This window comes from Emys orbicularis, chromosome 11 (genome assembly GCF_028017835.1).
Source record: "Emys orbicularis isolate rEmyOrb1 chromosome 11, rEmyOrb1.hap1, whole genome shotgun sequence".
Classification (NCBI taxonomy): Eukaryota; Metazoa; Chordata; order Testudines; family Emydidae; genus Emys; species Emys orbicularis.
The window spans coordinates 47,324,725-47,334,395 of NC_088693.1; positions in this window are offsets into that span (position 1 = coordinate 47,324,725).

The following is a 9,671-nucleotide window of genomic DNA, read 5'->3' on the forward strand; positions in this document are numbered from 1 at the left end:
TAAATTTGGACCTACTAAGAAACTAATGTAGTAGTGTACTGTGCCACTTATTAATACCTTATGCATTATTTAGAAAAGATCAAAAATATGCTACACAAACTTGTATGTTTCACCAGGACTAAAATACATCCTCCCCTTGAGTGCACAGGACATGCCCACTTCTAACCATGTTCAGCACACTACAGCTTGAAACAAGCAGTTAAAAATATCCAACTGCAATTGCAAGTGGAAAAAATTCCTGAACTGTAACTTGGCCAGAACAAGGACTAAACTAATTACTGCAGGGGGCCAGAGCCTTTTTCATCATAAGACTTTCTAATGAAGAAGCTATTTCTGGTATGTTGGCAGAATAGTGAATCAAAGGGTAGAATGCTGTCTTACCAACATACTTTCCTTCAGTATCCAGGACTTTCCTGAGAGGTGGCCTATCCGGGACTGAGGAGGCTTCGCCCTACATTATGTGAGATCCATGATCATAGATTGAGATGTGGTTAAATACAGCTTATTTTTTCTACATTTACTCAAAGGGAAAAATCTTGCCTCTGTACACTACTACTCCTACACACAGTTACAAACTTCAGCCTGACTCTGTAAATTTCCCTTTCTCAAGGTGCTTGAGAGGAAACTTCTCTCCCCTCAATAAGCTTAACATGTTTCAATTAGTATTGGGCTCTAGTAATAATTCCCCAGAATTCAGTTCTACAGCTGATGGCAACCCCTCTAGCTTGGGGCAGCATGTGGCTCAGTGCACCACTGATAGTCTTATCCCAGCAGTTTGTACTTGGTTCCAGAGCATATCAAAGAAGGTGCATGTGTCTTTACTCCCAAATAGAAACCAACTATACATGGTACATCCTGGATCTTACACAAAGTTGGGAACATAAAACCATGGGAAACATATGCAGTCTTAAGCCTTGTCTAAATATGTATTGCACCAGTTTAAGATAAATTGACTTTTAAACGGACATAAACCAGTGCAAAACCCAGCAGAGACACTATTAGTTTAAGAGTAGCTTATGGTGGTTTAGCTTAAACTTGTTCTTAATTGATTCAAGCTAATTTGATATGAAAGGTTTATTGTTTGAAGTGCCCACATAGCTTTGTGCACTAGTTTAACTATATTGGTTTTAAATAACCTTTATACAAGCAGTGTCATCTGCTTAACTAGACCAGCCCTGTGCTCCTTTTGAGAGCTATTATATTGTGTATAATAGCTGGTCTTTAGTAAAGAGCTGTCCTTTTGTTGGAATCTAAACAGGGACAAGCAATCACATGTCTATTAATCAGTATGTTGGGTTCCAGTTGCTCCTTAATTGCAGTCCCCAATACACCTGCTCAAAATGCAATACCTTCTCTCTGGCCCCAGCTTCCAAACAGCCTGTTAAACAGATGAGCCCATACAGAAAACAGGTAATGAAACTTTTTTCTGACCACTGGCAAAGTACAATCTTTCCTCCTATAAACTCTCATGACTTCCACAGAATTCTTGGTGTATTGTATTTAGCTGCTCACTTTTGATCTCCTGAGTTCCACTTGGATTTATCTCCTTTTTTGCTCACTCTCCCTCCCTTCACTGAACTTAGAGCTCAAGATCATTTGTTCACTAACTAAACTGCTGAACAATTTGATGGTTCACACTGTTTCAGGTACCAGATTTTAGTTTCTCGACTGCTGCTATTCTTTTGTCTTGTTTCTCATGGAGTTTAGGATGACTTTTCTGCCCAGACCGGCACCTTCACATACTACTTTTTTCTTCATTGATGCTGTCTGTACATTAAAACTGCCTAGGAATGTTGGATATTGGTTCACTTCTCTCTGTAGGCAGGGAGAAAACATGCTCAGGATCAAAGAATCAATACACTTTGCTTCTACTGTCTAACTTCTGCTGTTCTGTTGCTGATCTAGGTTCTTCCTGGACTGACTTGGAGTTGTATCACATGCTTGTTACAATATGTGTTTCCAAATAGTGTCTAATGGTGTGCTTAGTAGCTGTATTCATTTTATTTGTAGACTAGCTCATTTAAAACGGAATGCTCACCGTGAATATAGTAAGAATTATCTAATGTCTTACGCACCCAAAACATTGCACGAAATGCTCATTTTTAGACTATGTTGCTGGCAAAAGAAAGCATCTCTATTTTACAAATGAAGAAACTGAATGCTAAGGGGAGGATTTTCAAAAATGCCTAGTGCATTTAGAGTGTTGTAACCCTGTTGGTTCCAGGATGTTAAAGAGATGGTGGTGAGAATTTTTTCTGGACCAGCTTCTGTTGCTGAAAGATACAAGCTTTTGATATCTTTGGGTCCTATACATGCCTATCACTACATGTGTGCACTAAATGCCCCAACAATTATGTGGGTGAAACCAATCATCACATTCTTGAATGAACTCTCACAGAAAAATAAAAAACAAAAACCACCATATTACCTGTGGGTGAACACTTTTCACAAAACAATCACTCTATACCTGACCTCTCAATCCTCTTCCTCAAAGGAAACCTGAACAACAACTTCAAAAGATGAGCCTGGGAGCTTAAATTGCTAACTTTGCTAGATTCTAAAAATCATGGTCTTAATAAAACACAGAATTTATGGCTTATTACAAGAATCTTTAACCCACTAGCTCTTCTTTTTTCTGTCCTATTTTTGTCCTGCAGGGATGTTAATGGGCCACTTTACCTTGAATGGTATGTGTGTTAACTACTTACACTAAACATTCTGTTCCACCTTGTATTTAGCTGTGACATTCTGAAGAATGACCTGAAGAAGAGCTCTGTGTAAGCTCAAAAGCTTGTCTTTCACCAACAGAAGTTGGTCCAATAAGAGATATTACCTCACACACTTTCTCTCTCAAGTATTTAGAGACTTCCAGGGACTTGTGCTCCTAAATCCCATAGGTGCTTTTGAAAATCTCCAGCCTTATTTTGTCAAGGCCGGAGGGTGAGTTACAGGAGAACTGGCATTAGAAATGTAGGAGTTGTTCCTGTTCTGTGCACTTAGTACTGCTGCTTTATAATGGAAAAGTATAGTTACAGGTAGCTGACTTGCATTGTACCTGGAATTAAGGGGCCATTTTGTAAAACTACTACAAGATACTCTTAGTATGACCTTTTATGAGTGATGTACCTGAATATTTGGATGCTAATACTTTAACTGAACCACTGAATTTATTAACCTTAATCTTGGATATTGTGGATTATGTACTATAGGTATTTTATGATTTTCAAACCACACTTTCTACTTTTGGATAATTTAAGCATTATACCCAGATGTACAGAGACACTCTCCTTAACCTGTGTATTATATAATTTTAACATTAGCTTTAATAAAAAAATTTAAATCTGTTCTTATTCAGTGTCAGGTTCCCCCTAGGCCCCAGTCCTGCAAACTGAAATGTATTCAGCTCAATTGACTTCAGTGGGGCTTTGTGCTGACTGGGAGATCTACCCACGTGGGACCAAGGCCATAATTTTAAACAATTTTTTTCATAAATATTCAACATATTGTTTAATCTTTCCTGCTGCTACAACTGAGTCAGCTTAGTCAAAGGCTTGATTGTCACATCTACTATTATGTCCTAATTCTATACAGTTTTAAACTCTTCATTAGTAGGGTCCTGTAGCCTCTGCTATTTCATATCCATTTAATGAACAATTTAGTTGGCAGTGTCCTTTTTGCAGGCAAGTTCATTGCTGGATAATAGATGAGAACATAACCACCTCTCAGCCCAAAATTTAGAGCCTGCTTTTAGGTAACTTTCAATTTGGTAACTTTTTGCCAGATGGACAACTATAGAACACAAATGTGAATGATCAAAAGTTATTTTAACTGTAGTATATGTTTATTTCTCTAACCGAAAATACAGTTTCTACTTCATGTTGTAGACTGCTATCTCCATCTTGTGGCAGCTTTTTAGAACTGTCTGGTGTGCAAGCTTTATAATTGAATTGGAGGTTAAACTTCACACAACAGTAGTTAATCTTGATGTACCAGTGCATATGCTTTATTAAACCTATGTGCGTAAACAATACCAGAAGAAAAAAGCACACCTTTTAAAAAAGAAATGTAATAAGTTTTCCTCTAGACCAGCAGAGGTGTGGGCAAAAGAGAAGGAAAGTACAGAGCTAGTGTGTATATATAGCAGAAATGTTCTTACCCAGTGTAGCAAACAAATTACAAAGGGGATGGCTTATGTATCTAAATATTAGGCTTGAACTATATTGTGTCTGGAACCTCACTTAAGTTCCATCAGTATTTACTCATTCATTTTCCGGAGAGATTCTTATGCTCAGACGCTGTTTTTGTCTAGTGAACATTATTTATTTGTATTGCAGGAGTGCCTGCACAGCTACCAACCAGGGCCCCATTGTGCTAGGCACTGTTCAAACACATCAGTGTTCCCATGATTCCTTTTTTAAAGGGTAAGGGGTTGTACACTTCTAGTCCATTCTTTTCCTTCCCCAGGACCTCTTTAGCTCAATAAAATAGACTGCCTTTGTGGTAGTGTATATGTGTAGTTTGTAAAGTGCCTTGGGCGAAGAGTTTTTAGATAATGTAAAATAGTGTAAGCACAGTTCTTGGTAAAAAGCCGTTTAGTTCTATAAAATTGTGTTTTAAGTACTAGAAAGGCCATTAATACAGATTTTGCCAGCAGGTGCCAAGAGAGAAATAACATTCATCGGGTGTACAAATGCACCTTGAGTGCTTTTATCTGTCCTCATAGTAGCTGCAACCAATTAAGAAAGACACTAACAGTGTCCTGCAAATTAGAACTGATGGCCTCACACAAGAAGTGTGTGTGCAGTGATTTGAATGATGAGAGGGAAGCTGTTTAGTGCACAAGGGAGGGAGATGCATGGGAGGAGGCACAAAAATGAGTGGGGAACGAATACAAAAGGGTACTCAGAAGGGGGTATGAGACAAGCATAGGCAACAAGAGGAGGAGGAGGAATTCCACCTAAGCAGAAATATAGGCACGGCAGATCTAGCAGAGCCTTGAAGGTGAGGATGGGAAACGTAAATACCTATAGTGAGTGGACCTCAGTGAAAGGATTCAGAGGGGCAATTATTAGAACATAGATATTCAGGCCTGCCTGTAAAGGCCTATACTTTAAGAACGTAGGTGTATTTTTATCACTTAGCTCAGGGGTGGGCAAACTTTCTGGCCTGAGGGCCACATCTGGGTGGGGAAATTGCATGCAGGGCCATGAATGTAGGGCTGGGGCAGGGGGTTGGGGTGCGGGAAGGACTGTAGTGTGTGGGAGGGAGTGCGGTGTGTGGGAAGGGGCTCAGGGAAAGGTTGGGGCTGAGGAGGGGTGTGGGGTGTATGAGGGGGCTCAGGGCAGGAGGTTGGGGTGCAGGAGGAGTGCAGGGTGCTCAGGGGGTTGGGGTGCGAGGTGCGGCAGGGGGATCAGGGCAGGGGGTTGGGGTGCGTGCAGCAGGGAGTTGGGGGGCAGGAGGGAGCTCAGGGCCGGGGGTTGGGTGCAGGAGGGGTGCGGGGTGCAGCAGGGGGCTCAGGGAAGGGGGTTGGGGTGCAGGCTCCGGCCCAGCGCCGCTTACCTAGAGTGGCTCCGGGGTGGCAGCGGTGCACACTGGGACCAGGGCAGGCTCCCTGCCTGCCCTGGCGCTGCACCGCTCCCGCAAGCGGCCCGCACCACGTCCCTGGGGGAGCGGGGGCAGAGGGCTCCACGCACTGCCCTTGCCCGTGGGTACCTCCCCCGAAGCTCCCATTGGCCATAGTTCCCCGTTCCTGGCCAATGGGAGGTTTGGGAGAGGTACCCACGGGCAAGGGCAGCACGCAGAGCCCTCTGCCTCCCCCTCCCCCCCAGGGGCTGCAGGGATGTGGTGCCGTCCGCTTCCGGGAGCGGTGCAGGGCCCGCGGCGCCATGGGGTGGCAATCCCGTGGGCCGGATCCAAAGCTCTGATGGGCCAGATCCAGCCCGCGGGCCATAGTTTTCCCACCCCTGACTTAGCTAGTTACAGGGGTATAAAAACAAAGAATCAAAATCACAGTCCGTCTGTGTATGGGCCTTGTCTCACTAGGATAGTCTGAGGCCTTGTTCTTAGGGTAAGGCCTTTGGCTAAGCAGCAGGGGCAGCCATAGGCTGGGAAGGCTATGGTCACATCCTCACATTCCAAACCAGTCACATTGAAATAAGGTGATATTGGGCTGTTAGGAAGACGATCCTGTCCTGATAGTGCCCATCACCACCACCACCACCAGATAAAGACAGAGATCTTCAGATGGTTAAAGAAAACTTAGTTTGCATCCTGTCTGGCAAGAAATTACTTATCAATGGTTGTGGTTGTGAAACCCTCATTTCTGTATTGTTTTATCTTTATGGCCCCCACTTTTCTATTGTTAATCTGTCTAGTTCTCTAATTGTTTCTGTCTGCTGTATAATTAATTTTGTGAGGTGTAAGTTAATTAGGGTAGTGGTATATAATTGGTTAGATAATTGTTACAATATGTTAGGGTTGGTTAGTTAAATTTCAGTAAAATGGTTGGATAAGGTATAGCTGAGAATATTACTATATAAATTGAGGGCAAACAGGAAGTGGGTGGAAAAAAATTGGAATCATACTTGCTGGAAATTAACCCCAATAAACATCACATTGTCTGCACTTTGGACTTCTGGTCTTTTGATGCTTGCTGTCTGCGTGACAAGAACCAGGGAAGTGGGAGGGAAAGCCCTCTAACAGCAATGACAAAGTCAGAACAGCAGGAGAGGAAGATGATTTAACAGCAGCATTTTGTATGATGTGGATTAGGGCAAGATGAGATGTGAAGACAAAGTTTCAGTAGATTAGAGGTAGCAAAGGCAAGGGCATGTATTTTAATGATAGAGTTGGAAAGTAAAGAACAAATTTTAGAGATGACATATAGGATGAAGTGACCAGGTCAGGTAAAAGCTTAGAAATGTGGGGAGAAGAGGGACTGCCTGAATATGACAGAAATTTCTAGTTTGTGTGATGGGGAGGCTGTTGAATATCATTATTGATATGGTTATAGGTCTGGATAGCTTAGCCTGTACTGTTTTGTTTGTTACGTACAAAAATACAATTTAAAAACCACTGTTAAAGAACTGACAATGAAGAATGAGGAAATTCCAAAATAAGGTTTAAGTTTGGAATTTTTTGGGTTTAAATAGAATCTTAATAATATGTTTCTTACATTTAATTTATTTTTAAAAATATTGTTAACAGCACTAAACAAGTGTAACATCAACCAACCCTCCCGCCCTCCCAATACCTTTCCAAATATCTGTAGAATTTTTAGACTTGATAAGTGAGTAGGCCCATTCTGTTGATTCTTTTGTCCCCCATTCAATGTAGCAGTTTTGCACAGCTGTTAAGCATTGACAACATACATAATAATAACCTTCAATGAATGTTGTGGATCCATTATAATTTTATGACTGCCTCGCAATATAGAGTGTATTGGAAAGTACTGCTGTGCATTAACAGTTAGTGCTGCCCTAATGTGGATAAGTGCTGTTCAAATGTATACCTTTGTGCACACATTATTGATTAGTAGCATGCAAATGTTCACTATTAAAATGAAGTAAAACTTTTTACTAGGAGGGATTTTATATGCTATCTACCTAGGAGTGGGTAAAACTAGGCAATCTTATTTGAAGAAAAAAATTAAACTACTACTCCTAGTCCGTGAATTTATATTCCAAGTTTCAAAGTAAGGTCTGATCTACACAGTTTTTGTAATCTGTAACTATTCCAGTTAGCGGTGTGATTTATATTTTTACTGATATAGTTATGCCAGTACAACCGCTAATGTGGACACAGTGATGCTGTTATACCAGAAATGCCGGTATAGGAATGGCTATACCAGTATAAGCACATTTATACCAATAAAATTGCATGCATACTGGTGTGGGGGGTGTTGGACCTCCTGTAACAGTTCAAGCAGTACAACTTTGTGTGTAGAAAAACTACATTAAAGCATAGATGGCACCTGTGCTATACTACGAGATTAGTAATGGAAGAAGAAACAGGAAATGCCATCAGGATGTTTATTTTTCCATACAGGCTGCCATTAAGCCATAGACAGGGCCGGCTCCAGGCCCCAGGCAACCAAGCACATGCTTGGGGCGGCACCTGGTAAGGGGTGGCCAATCTTGGGGTGACGGGGGGGGGCGCTCCGGCGGCGCGGCATTCCGTGGGGGGGGGCGCTCCGGCGGTGCGGCGGGGGGGGCGGCACGGGGCGCGGCGCTCGGGGGGGGTTCCGGCGGCACGGCGCTCAGCGGGGGGGGCGGCACGGGGCGCGGCGCTCGGGGGGGGGTTCCGGCGGCACGGCGCTCAGCGGGGGGGGGGCAGGCTCTGGCGGCGCAGCGCTCGGTGGGGGGGCGGCACGGGCGCGGCGCTCACGGGGGGGGGTTCCGGCGGCGCGGCGCTCGGCGGGGGGGGTGGGCTCCGGCGGCGCGGCGCTCGGGGGGGTTCCGGCGGCGTGGCGCTCGGCGGGGGGGGGGCTCGGTGGGCGGCGCTTTTTTTTGCTGCTTGGGGCAGCAAAAAAGTTAGAGCCGGCCCTGGCCATAGATTATGTGCTCTCCAAAAAATTTGGATTTTCTGTGCCTGTGATGCAAGGGACTGATAGCTCTGGCTAGATAAAGTAAACAGCGTTAGCTGGGCAAGGTAGGCGTCTCCGATTAGTGCTATGAAATGCCCTTGCTATTCCACTGTTGTTCTGTTTGATTTTTTTTTAATAGGCAGCAGTTATTCTATCTTGGAATGTGATCTCTCCAGATCTCATATGCTAGGCAGGGCCAAACTTGGTTAATAAGTGGTTGGGAGATCTCCAAAAAATCACCTAGTTTCTGCAGGAAAAGTAGTGTTGGTGATTAGGCAGGTAGCAGTTTTCTCTCCTAGGCAGTATCACATTAATGTCCTAGGGAGCCCTGTGCAACTGGTGCTGGTTTTTGGGTGAGCACTAAAACTAAGCTCCTGAGCACCTGTGGTAACTGAACATCCCATAGCGTTGGTTTTTTTAAAAAAAATTTTCAAAGCTTAGGGATGTGTTAACCTCAGTATCCTGGAAAATTCCAGTGTGGCTAGTCCATATCTTCCAAATGTTTTCCTTATCGTTTCTGTTATATAACATATTCTTCATATCCTCTCTTAAATAGTCGTGAAGTGTTTCTGTGCGCTCTCAGTTCGCAATCATTCCTACAAGTGGTAGCTGTGTTTCAGCGGTAGATGAAGTAATATATACACACGTGCACAGGTCACCATATTCTTCCATTGTTTTTCATGCAGAACTTCCATTGCTAACAGTGTAAGTTTAGCATAAAGATCAAGGTTAGAGTTGGCCTATGCAGTGCTTTGTAAATCAATTTGTAAAATGAGTTGTGATCCTTCTGGATGAATAATGCTCTATAAACTTAAGTCATAATTATTTATGTAAAGTAGCCACAAAGGATTGGACTTCAGACCAATTGCATCATAAAAAAGTCTGATTTGATACCAGATATCCAGAGGAGAAAGACAAGTTTGCAGACATGCTGAGTTACTTAGCATCCAAATATATTTACTGTTAGACTTTACTTTAGACCTTAGTCCATCCTATGCTTTGCTGCACATTGGGCTACCCACATTTGCCATCCTTGCCTGTCAACTGCCCTTCTCTCCAAATCTTCCCATTTCATGTTGAGGTGCTT